Source organism: Pipra filicauda, unplaced genomic scaffold, assembly GCF_003945595.2.
Source record: "Pipra filicauda isolate LSUMZ 115617 unplaced genomic scaffold, ASM394559v2 scaffold243_size1161148_pilon, whole genome shotgun sequence".
In the NCBI taxonomy this organism is placed as follows: domain Eukaryota; kingdom Metazoa; phylum Chordata; class Aves; order Passeriformes; family Pipridae; genus Pipra; species Pipra filicauda.
Genome location: NW_024104358.1, coordinates 515648 through 527399, shown reverse-complemented (window position 1 = coordinate 527399; position 11752 = coordinate 515648). Strand labels below are relative to the sequence as shown.

Sequence of the window (11752 nt, the reverse complement as noted above, 5' to 3'; positions counted from 1 at the left end):
GATCTGTTTTCCTGGCTTTTCGGATTCAGTCGGGTCGTTTTCCTGGCTTCCTGAATCCAGTGAGGACTTGCGGGCTGGTCAGCATGTAGAAGTGTCGGCCCCGAGCCCTGCGCGCGGTCTCTTGAGATTGAAAACTTTGGTCAGAATCCCCCAGCGTGTTCACACAAGTCCCACCGCCCCTGTGCTACATCATAGAATCATAGAACAGTTTGGCTTGGAGGTGACCTTAAAGATAATCTAGTTTCAAATGCCCATGCCCTGGGCAGGGACACCTCCCACTAGACTGGGTTGCTCAGAGCCCCCGTCTAACCTGGCCTTGAATACCTCCAGGGTTGGGGCATCAACAGGTTCTCTGAGCAACCTGTTCCAGTGCCTCACCACTCTCACAGCAAAAAATTTCCTCCTAACATCTAATCCAAACCTACTGTCTTTCAGTTTGAAGCCATTCCCCTTTGTCCTATCACTATAGTTCCTGATGAAGAGTCCCTCTACATCTTCCTTGGAGGTGCCCTGCAGATACTGGAAGATTACTATGAAGTCTCCACACAACCTTCTCCAGGCTGAACAGCCCCAGCTTTCTCAGCCTGTCTTCGTAGGGGAGGTGATCTGGTTCCAATCACGCTGATAAATGGCTGAAAATCTGTTTTGCAAGGTAGGAGCGTATATGTCGGTATACACATGCACACCTGTATTAATTTTACAGCTTTATAGGTGTACTGCTACTCCTTCTTGCTTAGAAATATTACTGCTAATATAGAAAAGCCTTAACACATGGCCTTCCTGTGTCACAGTATTTGTGTGGGTGTAAAATGTCTCTGAGTGCTTGTACCACACTAATACAGTTGAGTTGAGGTGGTTTCAAAATACAGACAAAGCTTCCTGTGTGAGGGGAAAAGGAACACCCTCAAAAACAAACAGGGGACTGATAGATACAAACTGTCTATGCAATAGCTAATGCTTACTGTCTGCCTAATGAAAAATTTCTTCATATGCAAAAATCAGTAAGTACCAAAGTTTCTCTTTTTTTATTTCCAGGTGATGTCATACCTAGAACTCTGTATTTGAGTGAGTTTGACAACTAGTCAAAATCATGACAAAATATGAATTCTTACTAAGTCCTGTCAAGATAGTTGTGATCTATTAAAACTGATGTTACAAATTATCTTTTTTGTGAAATGCATTGCATTTGTAATGCTGTAAAAATAAATCGGAAATTTGACGCGTGTGGGGAGGCAAGGGGTGACAAGCACAAGAAATTGGGCGAGGAGGAAAGCTGAGCTGTTTAAGGATTTTCCTTTGCTCAAGAGACCTTCCGCAGCTGGAAGGTTTAAGTCTAGAAGAAATAATGTGGGAAGCAGCAACATTCTGTTTTTCCCTCTGGCTGTTTTTGCCAAAAAAGATGTAGTTTCTATCAAGAGAAATAATTACAGGTTATGTAAAACTTCAAAGCATTCTTTCCCATTGACTGAGGGGAGGGAAAATAAGAAGAGAAAGAGAAAGCTGTAAAAAGCAGCCCAGAGGGCATTCTGCATATGTGTTGGGCCTTTGACACATAAGGCAGGAGCCCAGCTCTGCGGGATGTGTGTGTTCTCTCCCACCTGGCTGTGAGTTCTCACAGTCTGTTCTAGCATTTCTGAATTTGGAAATTAACTGTCTTCAATGCTGGAGCTAATGGCTTAGTTCTCTGGTTACCTGCGTGCATATCAAATCATACATGTGATATACAATCTTTGTTAAAGAAAGAAAAAAGCAGTCAAGGAACAGTCAGGAACAGAACCATACAAACTTGCTATCAGAGGCATTTTGCTGCAGAAAACATTTTTTACCTCAGAAACTGACTAATGAGGGTAAACACCACCCCCTTTCCTAAACTGAAGATTTTTACTGCCTGACTAAGTTCTCTCTAGCACTCTGCCCTAGCCAAGATGCATATTTTAACAAGGATCTTAGCATAAAGGATACAAAAGTGATTTCTTAAACAGATAGGAAAAAATGGTTTATTAAAATAAGAGGGGGATATTTTCAGACAGCAAAAGAACATCCCATGGTGTCTGGCTAGACAGTGTTTGGGAAGAGCAGCCCCTGGAGAATTTCAAAGGGCTTGTTTGAAGGCTTGCATCTCAGTTCACTGTACATTGAGAAAAAGATGCAAAAACTATTCAAGGGTTGAGCACAAAGGATAACGTTTTCCTCTTCCGATTGCGTGGCCAAGAGCTCTGTTCACACTGCTTAACTTGCTGTCCCAGATCCGATGGCATGAGAGTAATGAACAACTCAGACCACCTACTATTCAGGCGTGCCAGACAGACTCCATATGCGGTTGTATCCTGAAGTATAGGGCTGTCACGTACAGTAGGCAGTTGAAACATGGAGCCAAGTCTGCATGTGGAGAGTGCTGAAGAACGTTGCTAGGAGGCCTAACGTTCTTCATTGCCAGTCCACAGAGCCATCTAAATCTGATGTTTCACTCCCAGACAAAGGAATCTCTTCCTTTTAGGTAAGAATATTTTCTTGGTTGAATGAGAAAAAGATTAATATGTATTTTTCTTTTTAAAAGCAATCTGTTAAGCAACCACTGTCTGTCTTCAGTTTGGGCCAAGTGCTTTCATCTGGAAGATGTCCAAATCAGAGATCATCTTTCACATCCATTTCAGTATCTGTGGCATCAGTTCAACCAGTGTCTTAGCATTCTGCAGCCTTTGTTGTTGGATTGTAAAGAAGTTACCAAAAACCTAACAAAGAGCCTATGTCTGTATGTAATATTCTAGTCCAATCAGCTTTAACCCAAGTTTGAAATTAGGACTCATTGTTTTCAAAATAATAATGTCTTATGATTTTTTTCTATTTTAAGAGGTTCTCACTCATATACCCTGAGCAACTCCAAAGGTGGTATAGTTGTGTTCTATCAGGAGAATAAAAATCCTCAAAAGTGAGTGAAGAGGATAATTGTTGCTTTTTTTCAAATAATTTTCTCTAAATCAGTTGATGTGCTTGCAAGGCAATATGAATCATTCTATTTAAAAATAAACAGAACTGGTGAAATCCCTGGATCATCCTCTCTTTTCCTCGAATAAAAGAGTGTACTCTCTCACAAGTTTCCTCACACTATTCCTTAGCAGCAGTGGTTTGATACTGCTCTGAGGGTGACAGATGGGCTTGGGGGAAATGTGTTAGCCAGGAAAGGACTTTCATTCTCCACCCTGTCCCATTTAGTGTTTATGTGTTCTTTCAAGGAGAAATAATGGGACTTAGTGGAAGCTTTGCAAACAATAAACAGACAAGGCACAATTTTACTGATACCAAGCTGTGACAGATAAAGGCATAGCATGTAACTTTTTTAGTATGTGGCCAACACAGACAGTCAAGGTAGGTGGAGTTTAGTTCATCAGAGACTATGTTTATAGGCCAGAGGAGAGAGTTAACGGCTGTGATTACATGAGGAGGATTGGGGGTTTGGTTGTTTTTTTTTTTGTGTGTGACATGGGTGTTTTTCCGATGGTGTTTTCCTCATTCAGGCAGGTATTTTCATGAACTGTGAAAGCATCCATTTAGAGGGAGGCAGGATCATCTATGGTAGTGCTAGATAAGATGGGATAAATTACATAGGATCAGAGCCCAAAGCATCTGAGCAGAGGGCAGTACTCCATGCCTTTGCTCAGTAGGGGATGAGCACAGCTGTTTTCTGGACCAAAGGGAGTCTGGGGTTGAGCAATGAAGACCTCTCTGCCTTTATATGATTCTGTTACACAGCTCTTGGTGCTGCAGGTGGTAGAAGGACAAGAAGAGCGAGATGGAAGGGGTTCAGCTTCCTTCCTTGCCTCGTCTCCTTCATGATCTGTATATCCACAAGCAGACTTGTCTATATGTTAAATGTGTTAATGGCACCTTCTGTGGGGGTGCAGAGAAGCAGAGTGTCATGCCTACTTGGGTTTCATACAGGTGGTAACCAACTTCAGTGGTTTGCCACAGCCCAGCCTCCAAATGTTCACAGAGTGGTCAGAAAAAATGACTTGTAAATCCCTAATTTCAGAATGGCCTTATGTGGTGGAATGCCCACCAAGCTGCCCCACCATCACACTCCCTCACTCCCCCACTCCCTTGCTCCCCCTCCTCAGCAGCATGGGGGGGGAGGGGGGGGAGGTGGAATAAGATGAAAAACTTTATAGGTTGAGATAAAATCAGTTTAATAAAAGAAAGTAAAGGCTGAATGTGGAAGCATAGTCCTGCCACAGACTGATCCAAATGGCACTGCAACAGGTGTTATTTTACAGCTTGGACACTGTGGAGACTTGCATTGCCCCCTTAAGTCAGGGTCAGATCCATCAGAGCAGAGGGCAGTACTCCATTTCCCGTAATATACATACATCCATTTCCCATAATATAAAAACAAGCATTAACAAAGGATGGAGGAGCCAGATGAAGTGTGATAGTTCAGCTTACATGTGGGGGGCTTCAGGCATGATGTAGCTTTTTGGTTCTAACTTTACAGTGGATCCTACACACCCATTTCTTGATATTGACAGATGTGTTGTATTATCAATTCTCTACTTCTAAAAAGTTTGCTTCTTGACCTTCAGCCCAGAAATGTTACCCTTGGCCCCTTTGTTCCTTAAAACACCAAAGAACTAGTTTCATACTCAGTTCTTTCTGGCATGAAGATTGTTATCCTTCCCTGCATTTTACATGATGGGCTGTTATGCCCAGCAGCTGGTACTCTCCCTGTAACTGTGACAGAAGAAAAAGGAGTAACAGGAAGTCCCCAGACTTCTTCCTGGGTATCCCAGTGCAGAAATCTCATCCTTATAATCCTTCTGCTTTTGCAGTCATTCAGTTGCTTGTCTCCAAAGAGACATCTGGAAGTCCCAATGTAATCTAGACACCGTGGCTTCAGACCCAAGCCTAGAAGCAGATGTATCATGTCTCCTTTTGGTCTCACTACCCAGCACCTCCCCTGCAGCCTCCCACTGTGTTGGTGCTCCAAACGCTGACACTGAAAATTGTTCACACAGAACAGTACCAAGTTTCTCTTTTTGCCCCAAAATAGCTGTGGGCAGTCTGTGACTTCTTGTACTGGACTTTCGGATATTTCCCCTGGTCCTATTTTTCCTGAGCAAATGGTGTCTTGTGGGACTAACTGTTTGGAAGAAGAGGCATTCTAAATTGCAGTTTATATGAACTCTGTGTCTTCATCAGCCAAATGTGCATTAATGATGCCTGTAGATAAATTTTCAGCATGCTTGTTTGATGGCTTCTCTTGGGGCTTGCACAAAAATGGCTTGGAAATGAAACATTTGCAAAGAAGTGGATGTTGGCAAAAGAAAACATTACAATGAGATGTAAAATATGTGCACTGTAATTTATACAGGCAACTAGCTTCTGGGAAACTTGACCTCTGGCCAGTGGAGGACAGAAACATATCCAAAGAGACCACTGAAGCAGTGACTGGTACACAGTGGGACAGAGATGGAGAGACTAATTATATTTTCACAGCTGTTACACCAATGCTGAAAGTATGTTGGTGACAAATGACTTTGTGGTGGACTTCACAGTAGTTAATACTGGAGAAAAGCTAGTCTGCCCTGTGGTTTGACTGCTTATGTGCTATTAACATTACAAGCAGGAGTGCAAGGGTGGTTTTTCTCTTCAGGGGTCATTGCCAGTATGCAGTTTCCCACTGTTGATCCACAGTTGGAGGCATAGTTCTCATTAAAGTGTTGACAGATGCTACTCCTGTGACTCGTTCCGTAGTAGGACAGAGAGAGAGGTCCTGTGCTCTTTTCCTTCCCAAAACATGTCCTAGTTGTGTGAGGGCATCCCTGCTCTGCTCTGTAGTACATGGCTTATTTTCCTAGACCCTGAAAAGTGCAGCAGCCTGGGGTTTCTCTCTTCATCTACCTCTACTGATGTTTTATTTCTCTCTCTAACTGTAAATCTCTAGTAGTAGGCTGTAGCGGGTTGACCCTGGCTGGATGCCAGGTACCTACTAAGGCCACTCTCTCACTCTCCTCTGCAAGTGGACAGAGGAGAGAAAATATAAGGAAGGGTTCATGAGTTGAGATAAGGACTGGGAGAGATCACTTACTGATCACCATCACAGGCTAAACAGACTCAAAGTAGGGATATGGATTAAATTTATTACTAACAGAATCAGAGCAGGAGAATGAGAAGTAAAAATAAATCTTAAAAACCCTTTCCTCTCCCTCCTTCTAAGTTCTACCTTCTCCACTCCAGTGGCACAGGGAGACAGGGAACGGGGGTTACGGTCAGTTGTTGTTTCGGTCGCTGCTCAGGGAGAGGAGTCCTTTCCCTGCATCCTGTGGGTTCCCTCCCATGGGAGACAGTCCTTCATAAACTTCTCCAGCGTGAGTCCATCCCATGGGCAACAGTTCTACACAAACTGCTGCAGCGTGGGTCATTTTTCCACAGTGTGCAGTCCTTCAGGCACAGGCTGCTCCAGCCTGGGTCCCCCACAGGTCCACAAGTCCTACCAGGAAAGCCTGCTGCAGCATGGGCGTCTCTCCCCATGGGTCAGTAGGTTCCTGCCAGGATCCTGCTCCAGCATGGGCCTGCCACAGGGTCACAGCCTCCTTTGGGCATCTACCTGCTCTGGCACGGGCTCCTCCATCGGCTACAGGTGGGTCTCTGCACTCCTACGGTCCTGTATGAGCTGCAGGGGCACAGCTGCCTCAGCATGGTCCGCATCACAGGATGGAGGGGAACCTCAGCTCTGGCACCTGGAGCACTTCCTCCCCCTCCTTCTCCCCTGACCTTGGTGTCTGCAAAGTTGTTCACATGTTCTCAGTCTGCTCTTCTCTGACTGCAATATTCACCTGTCTCACAACTTTTTTTTTCTCCTTCTTAAATATGTTATCATGGAGGTGTTACTATCATTCCTGATTGGCTCAACCTGGCCAGTACTGGGTCCATTCTGGAGATGGCTGGCATTGGCTCTACTGGACATGTGGGTAGCGTCCAGCAGCTTCTCACAGAAGCCACCCCTACAGTCCCCCCACTACCAAAACCTGGCCACAGAAACCCAATACGTAGGTGAAAACATTCTCTGTGACTTCACGGGAACAAGCGTACCCCACTGTCATTTGGGAGAACACTGACCACCTGTCAGCTGATTTCAAAGAATATCTGTATTCTTGAAGTATTATAAGGCTCATTGTTGTTTCTTGTATCTGTGGCAAAAGATGTTTTCTTTCACCTTAATTTCCTTCTTACGAACAAAATTACTTGTGATTTATTCAGTGTCAATCAATTTAGATTCTCTAGCCTCATTTCTTATTCAGAGATTCCACAACCCGTTCTGCATGTGAATCAGATATTGCATGCACACATGGATGGCATGTAAAGCAGGTATTAACAAGATAGTAAGATCAACCCTTCTGGTGCTACAAATCTAGTCCTGGGAATTTTTGCATTCTGGTCAGTAGCTCCCCTGCATGTGTAACCATTCATGGACTCATTCTCTGTCGTTCACTCTCTCATTTAGACATTCATTCACACAATATATTCATCCTAAGGTAAATTTTGCTCTTCTTGTTTTCTTTTTAGTAGCTTCAGAATGATTTGAAGAAACCCAGACATACATTATGTGGTCATGTCAGATATGTTGTGGTAGCAGCAGAAGACTCCAGGCAAGAGTATAACCTCATTCTGCTCTGTGAGCACAGAAGAAAATAGTCCTTGTCTTCGGTGCTTTACAATTCAGAGATTGTATATTTCACAGCTAGGAAGAAGATAGATTAAAAAGGGACCTAATGGTTTTTGGATAAGGAGGTTGGAGTGTCCTAATTTACCATGAAAGTCATCAACAGTGTAGATGGCAATGCTGGAAAAGTTATAAGGGCATGAAAGATCTACAGTGCAGATCCTGTCTGCGAAAGCCATCATCTCTCGATGCAAGTCAAATGCCACTTGTGTCTTCCCAGTGATATAAGACTATGTGAAATAGGGAATGGAATGATAGATAAGAAAAAAGCATAGCTGGAGGCAGATGCCCGAACACAAATCATCCCTCTAAGCTGATGCATTACTGCGGGATTCCTGGATTGACTCGTTGTCATTATTTATGCAAAACTTCTGGCCACATTCCCTCTGTGTAATATTACAAGCAGTATGTTACAGAGTGGAGGATGTCCTCTATTTCCCCAGAGTTTTCCATCCTGTTCCTATATAACCTTCCAGATGTATATCACAATTACTAGAAGCAGTATATTTCTCATTATAACCTGAAATCTATATACAACATCTGGCCATTTTTACTGACTACATTCCCAACTAGTGCAGGCTTGGATGATGGCAAAGCTCATTGTCTTGCTGGATCAGCACTAATTGCACATTACATTTTAGCTCTTTTTTATTAAACATTGTGTCTCCTAATTATGGCATGTTGGAAAGGGTTTTGTAACTTGTGGGGTGTGTTGTGTGTGAAACAGATGCTCAGTAAACTCTGTATAGCTGCAACTATACTAATAAATTAAATGTTCATCAAGACTGTTCTCTGGGTTCAAGGTCAGTTGGCGTGGAACAGTCCATATGCATACTATTTGACACTTCTAAACTTTGCAAAAGGGCAGCAACACACATGCTGCCTACTGGAAATTATTTCTCTCTCCTGTTACCTCCCAGACCATTGGTGGCAGAGTGCTCCTGACCGTGGTAGTCTGCTCTTCTTACCTATGAGTACACCATAACAAATACATGTTTTTTCTTTGTTCTTATGACTAGAATCTTTAAAAGGAAAAATGGAATGGAAGAAAAGCAAACTACTGAAGAAGAAACCTCATAATCTTGTAATCCATGTCAATTTTAAGAGAATAATGGAATTTAGTGGAGTTGTTGTTTTTTTAATTGTTATCGGGGCTTTTTCTAACATGAAATGTGGTGTGAGCAAGTGCTTTTTCCATGAATGCTGTGTGAAGTGAGTGAAAAGTCTGGTGTTGTTTCAGTTTGACAGGTTTGTCAGTATCTGGAACAAGGCTTTTCCTGGAATGAAGATGATAATTAGTGATCTGAGATCTAAGCATGTTCTAAGGTTACAACTCAAAAAGGCTTATTAGCAGAGTGAACATACATGCAGTGTGACAATATGAGGATTTCAAAACATGGTAATGCTTGGAGAATTTGGAGAATTTGTGCTTTGGATTGGAATGGCTTACTTCCAGTTGGCTGTGAGTAGAGACTGGACCACAGCTAGTAGCAATGCTTTTACTGAAATAATAATGACAAGAGGAAGAAAGGAGTGTCAGCCACAGAGAGCTCAAATATCAGTCTCTGCCTCAGTATCAGGCTGTTACAGATGAGACGTACAGTGATATTCCTTTGAAAGGAGCTACCATAGACTTGCTGGTGGTGGTACTTTGTCAGGGACAGCAGAGGAGCTGTCTCAAACCTAAGAAAACTCTCATGGCTGCTTCTGACTTTACAGATATGGGAAGAGCAAGAATGCAGACAGACAAATTGTAAGGGTAGAGAGGCAGAATACGTTAAAATTACATGATATCATAGCGAAGAATTCGGAGAAAATCCAAATGTTTTCAACCAATGTATTGAATTCTCAAAGAAAAGGAGAAACAGAAAAAGTGTAAGTCCCCTCTCATGTAAAACCTTCCTACTGAGTCCTTCAAATGGGTCTTCAGCTCCTCCGCAGAACAATCTTGCTGCATTAGCAGGTGGCATGATATGCTTTTTATTTGCACTGGCAGTGCTGAGAAATCACCTTGACTGTTGCAGCAGGCTGCTACCATCCTGTACCTCCTTCATAGATCTTAAAGCAACCATTATCTGGTTGTTCAGTTGCAGTTACCTGCTTCCTGTAATGCAGGAAGATTTGGTTTGGATTTTAAAAGACCACATTAAAAAAAATAATTAAAAAAGGCCCTAAATGTAGGCCTTAAAAAAACAAACTATGCCAAAAGTCAATTAAGACATTTCCACCAGGGATTTTCAATATTTCAAGAGAACTGCATGTGTGGTGATAGCAAACAGAATTTGTTAAAAAAACATGTTCTCCTCATTCCCAGTTCCTTTCACTTGATCTCCAGTGACTCCAGTAAAATGATTTAAGTTATTTTTGTTTGTTTTTCAGCGATTTTTTACTTCTGAGATGTGCAAGAGGGAGGTTTCTGTCTGAAAGTGCTCATCTTTTAATATATGATGTGAGAACTAGCTACAGATGTTTTCATTTAACTGAATAGAAGCCATTCATCAAATGAAAGTTTTTGATGGAAAATTTCTGGCCAGCACTATCTGAAAGACATATCACATGTCATATTTTTGATAATAATTAGAGAGAAAGCCTGAAGTGAAACAGACCATAAAGTAGTAACATGAAAAGGAGAACACGACTAATTAGTTTGATTGTTCAAGCAAAGAAACCACAATAAAGCAAGATAACCAAACACCTTCAAGCTTGCTATTTATTGTTCAACTAGACATCTGAAAATTCTTCCATTTTAATGCTATAAGGGTATTGTTGGCACACGTGACAAGTATGACAGCCTTGGGGTTAAGAAGTGTGACTTTTAAATGTTATTTTAATCACTACTAACCCTCTAGAAGATGCCTTTTTAGAAAGCATTAGCAAATACCAACCATGTTGTTATCAACAAAAGAAAGACCCAGTATGCTGTCTTGTTGTGAGGCTGGTAACAATAATAACAATCCATGCATCACTGTGAAAAAAGAAAAGATGAAAGTAATGTTATTGTAGGCTTCTTTTTCTATTTTTAATTTCTAGAGGTATTATCCTTAGCTCTCATTGCTTGAGCTGAGGATCTTCAGGCCCATATGTCTTTATTTCTCGCGTGCAGGTGCCAAATTAGTGTATGGAAAAAAGGCATAAATAATGCAGAAAAATCTGAATGAAAATCTGGGTCTAGAAAGAATGCTTACAGATTAAATCTGTGCCCTGTTGCTACTGCAGCTGAAATTAAATGAATTTTTAATTTCATGCAGAAAAATTATAATATACCAGGCTGCGTTCCACACACTTTAGGACAGTCCTTTACTTGGAGCTTTAAAAAGACGTCTTTCAAATATTCTTTTTTATTCTGTCAGCCTGTGCAGATATTCCCACCAGAGATGCAACCCTGCTATCCAATCTTTCTTCTTAATGTTTAGTGATAGAATTGTATTTAGGGATGCTGCTTCCATTAGTGCCAGAAGTGACAGAGCGAACATACAGTATTGAGGGGGTAGGAAGAGGTCCTTCAGCAGCTGATATCTGCTGAGTAATAGCTGCAAGCATGAGGAGAATTAAAACCTTATACTTAAGCGTGAAAAGAAGAAAACTACAGTGCAGAGGTCAATTCAGTGTTTCATCATTTGTCATTTCAGTCAAACTACTTTTTCAAATCCGTATCCTCTGATAGCGTGAATTGTGAAGTTTTCTAGGTGACTTATCTTTTGTCTATATGGCACTATATGACAGCAGTGGCAGCATCTAGTGATTCATGTCTTTGGGGAAGTGGATAACAGGAGGGAAAAAATGAACATTGGGGTTGATGGCAATTGTCATGGTTCCACTGACGTCAAAGAGACAGCTATCAAGTGGCAGGAGTCAGGAAAATTTACATGAGTTGAGCATCTGTGCCATGCTGTATTTTATTAACTGACAATCCTGACTGAAAATTAATGAGGGAGAAACTTAAAAAGATTTGATTCATACAGATTCAAAATGTGAACTGCAGAATCTAAGTCTTAGTTTGGGAGACTTTAGAATGTGGGATTGATGAACTTGGTC

At 41.8% G+C, this 11752-nt stretch overlaps 1 long non-coding RNA gene across 1 annotated transcript in view; it reads left to right on the top strand.

The window, feature by feature from the left end:
- The first annotated feature begins 36 nt into the window (after positions 1–36).
- LOC113992870 overlaps positions 37–11752 on the top strand; it is a 129946-nt gene continuing 118230 nt past the window's right edge. Inside the window, exons 1-2 of the long non-coding RNA XR_005563723.1 lie at positions 37–59; positions 436–652. This is a non-coding gene — a long non-coding RNA (uncharacterized LOC113992870). The remainder of the gene's footprint in view (positions 60–435; positions 653–11752) is intronic.